Source organism: Condylura cristata, unplaced genomic scaffold, assembly GCF_000260355.1.
Source record: "Condylura cristata isolate star-nosed mole 26May11 unplaced genomic scaffold, ConCri1.0 scaffold00006, whole genome shotgun sequence".
Lineage (NCBI taxonomy): Eukaryota > Metazoa > Chordata > Mammalia > Eulipotyphla > Talpidae > Condylura > Condylura cristata.
The window spans coordinates 23975800-23979727 of NW_004567107.1; the positions used below are offsets into that span (position 1 = coordinate 23975800).

The following is a 3928-nucleotide window of genomic DNA, read 5'->3' on the forward strand; positions in this document are numbered from 1 at the left end:
CGTTTTCAAACAATCAGTGTCATTTTGTGGGAATTTAGAGCCAACATATCCCTTTTCACAGGTCCCACAATGCTTCAATGATGCACTAGGTTGATGAGTTTGACAGGCATGACAGAGGAAAGGCAGGAGGGCGGAGGAGAGGAGAGGATTAACAAGTGTCTGCAAAGTGGCATTTATATTTAGAACTTCCTTTCCTTTCATGGTTGGTGCACCAGTCAAGACTCTTGGTATAAACAACTGAAACCACCCTCGCTCATTTCAGTGAAAAGAGAATTTATTATAGAATCTTTGATAGTTCGCAGAATCCCTAGGACAGCCAAAGAGGACAGCAGGCAGGCAGGCAGGAAAATGCTTAAACCAATCATGGAGAGATTACACCTGCAAAGACTCCCCACCAGCCTGGGCATGGACATCTGGGCTTTCACCAAAGACGCTGAGTGCTCAACACTGAACTTGAGGTTCTGCACCCCCAAGGCTGCCCACCTCCTCTGCTCCTCTGGTCAATGGGAAGCTCAGAGCAGCCTCCTTTCCCTGTCCCACTTCTGAATGGAATTCTTCCATGGGCGCGTCTGAGATTGGTGGGGGCCAGGTCCCCTGATTGAGCCCTAACTGCAAGGTGAACTAGCAAAGTGAGCTCTGATTTTACTTCAAGGTGGCTGACTCAACATGCAATTTCTCTTTACAGGAGGAAGCAAAGGATACCAGCAGTCCACAATTTGCTGGAACTTTTCTACTTCGAAGTTATAGTCACGAAGGCACCAAGCTTACTGCAAGAGATTCTCCCTCGCTCAGGGCCACCAATTCTGCCACCATGCTCAACTCCAGAGCCCTGGTCTTCTCCTACAGGTAACACCTGGGAGTCCAACAACACTTCTTGAGTGGCTTCTTCTCCTCTAGCTACATCATCTCTCCCTCTGCTTCCCTATTGTTGTTAGCTTTAGGGTCCACCTGGATGGGCCAGGATAATCTCATCTCAATATCCTTAACTTCTGCTAAGACCTGTTTTCCAAATAAGGTAACATGCACAGATTCCAGGGATTTAGACAGATGCATTTTGAGGGGACCACCTTTCACCCACTACACCTGGCTACAGATTCAAATCACCTGTGGGCTGCTGGTATCTTTTGAACAGCTTCCTCCTGTAAAGAGAAATTGCATGTTGAGTCAGCCACCCTGAGGTAAAAGCAGAGCTCATTTTGCTAGTTCACCTTGCAGTTAGGGCTTAGTGCTTTGTGCTAAAGTATAGATGCTGAAACCCCCAGGCCAAGGGACTTGCAAGTTCAGGGGTTGTGGCTTCTGGTCTACCAGTCATGGGTAGGGTGCTGCTCAGTCAGACTTGAGGACCAGTGATGGCCCAATCAGATCTTTATGAATATGAGAAGTGAGGCCCAGAGGGGAACCAAGACCCCCCCTCAACTCACACAGCATGGCCTTTGTGCCCTGGCTCAGTACCCTACTAGCTTTCCTCACCCACCTCCCACCTGCTCCAGGTCTGTTCCACCTTCCAGAGAACCCAACAGCCTGCATTTTCCTGACTTGTCCTTGGCTAGGAGCCATGTGACCCTCCTCAGTGGTAAGTTTCATGGCAATGCCTAATCTCAGACCTAACAGGTCCCCAGAGCAGGCCCAGGTCAACTCGTTAACTTGCTGAGTGACCTTGGGGAAGTCACTCAACTTTCCGTGTTCTCGCTTCCTCGTCTTTAATATGGAGGACTTAGCTCAGCATGCACTAGGGTGACTTTAGCTCAGACATGCTATATGATTGGGTGAGTCTTAGCATCTGAGGATGCTTTATTTAGTACTTGGCCACCCCAGGATGTTTGATAAAATCTGATCACTTGGACACATTCCAGGAAAGGAACAGATCAGAGCCTGTAATGGGTGTTGAGAGCCACCTGATGAGAGACTGTGCATGTGGTGCAGGGTAGGGGGTGGAGGCGAAACCAGCGGAATTAAAGATTTTTTTAGCTCTCTCTCTTATTCAGCTCATTTCAAATAAAGTTCATACAGATCATTTTGGTATTAGATTTGGTATGAGAATTCTCATTCTTGCTTTCCATTCCAGGGTTCTGTGTCTTACAGGAGGGAAAACATTTCCTTTCCTTGCCAACGCTGACCGATCAGCAATTAAGCATCGTCTTCAAAAGGGTTCTCAGGTGCTTCCTGAAGGCAAGAGTGCTGCAGTTGATTAGCAATGTCTGCGTGGACCACAGGAGGGGTGTGATGGTTCAAATTTTGCCAGCCCTGATTTACCAGGCCTTATTATAGAAGCAAACTGCCAGTGTGGAACAGGAGCCTCATTCTCCTTAGAAAACAATAGGTGGAAAGATGGTGGGAAACTACGTGCCCCATTCTATAGAAGACCCTTAAAAATAGCTTGCCCCAAATTAAGATGGTCACAGTGTACACTGAGGCAGCCAGGACATCCCTACTATCAGAATGTGCAAAATAACATTGGAAGCAAACAGTATTGCAAACAACGAAAAGAGCTTTGTGAGAACCAGGATGGTGGAAATAAATTCTTAGAAAAGCAGAACCAGATAATTAAGTTAGAGACACATGTACACCATGTACCCAGAAGATCTGGGTTTTTTTTATATTGCTCCAAACTGTATTACTTCTTAGCCTGAGTTGGTGACCTTAATTGATTTATTTTCATGAGCACAGCTATAATGTAAAGACTACATAAGCATGTGGATTAGTCAGTCCTCTGTGCCTAAATTTAATTCCAGTTAATAACAATAAAACAATAATTGTCGTTATTATTATATAATAATATATATAACCCTCATTATAATCTCGTGAGGTAAGAACCATTATCACCACTGGCTCATCGATGGGAAAATTGAAGTTTAAATGGGGCGAGGGACTGGTCCAATGTCACCAATTAATAGGTGGCACTGCTGGGATTCATATCAAAGCTGGTATATTTTCACTTCATGTAAATTAAAAGCTTGACCCAAACCTGAGATACAGTTGAGAATTTATGGAAGTTACTAGAGCCAGGTAAAGGTTTTTCCAGAACTGGCTTTGAAATCCCAGTCCCTCTTACTATGGAGGCAATCTCATGATCTTCCTTTTACTTCGATGCAGAATTCAAATCACCAAACTTTTAACCTCTCTGAGAAAACAAAATGACCCACCTCTTCAGAGGAAGCCGATGGGGTTGTGTCCAGATAGTTCACATTTTCCCCAAGCCACCGACTCCACCAGCCCAGGGCTATCAACACTTCCATACACTCTTCTTTTTCCCAAATTAATCAAGAAGTAGGAATTTCTGACAAATGCCATCTGCTGATTTTTCAGAGAGACAAGTTTTGGTGGTGTGACCAGCAGGTGCCTCGGCTTTTTCTAGCATGCAGTACCAAAATAGTCACCATGGCAACCCTCGGAGGGCAGACTTCCAAAGAGATGCATTGTGAGCACAGAAACTCTAGAGCACTTGCAAGTCAGAAGGAAGAAGGCTCAGTGGGTAGGTGTCCAACAGCAGAGCAGGAGCTTCTCCACACACTCCCAGGCGAAACCCAGGTTGCACCGTCAGGCCCTCCCTCACCCTGGGACTTTGTTCCCAGGAAAAGAAAGAATATGAGAAATGGAGAAGAGCAGGCAAATTTTTTTTTTTGCAAGGACTAACGGGCTTGGAAAGGGCCCTTGGCTTCCAATCCCCACCCCGCCACTTGTGAACAGTCACCTTGCCCCTCCGAGTCTCGGCTTCTCAGGTGTGAAGTGGGGCTGGTAAGCATGTGTTGCAGGTCACAGGGAAGCCGAGGATGAGGTGTCAGGCTCGTGAAAGATGCGAGTCAGGTGCTCCATGGGCCACAAAGAGCAAAAGCGAGCAAGGATTTGGCATTCAGGAAGCCTGGAGTTGTGACCGGCTGTGCTGCTTTCTGATCCTTTGACCTTGGGGAGGTCATAGAGCCTTCCAGAC

At 46.4% G+C, this 3928-nt stretch overlaps 1 long non-coding RNA gene across 1 annotated transcript; it reads left to right on the forward strand.

Annotated features, from left to right (window-relative positions):
* Nucleotides 1-690: 690 nt before the first annotated feature.
* Nucleotides 691-2768, forward strand: LOC105853300. The gene is made up of 3 exons (XR_001145135.1): nt 691-846; nt 1491-1573; nt 2066-2768. It is a non-coding gene; the product is annotated as an uncharacterized LOC105853300 (long non-coding RNA).
* Nucleotides 2769-3928: the final 1160 nt, after the last annotated feature.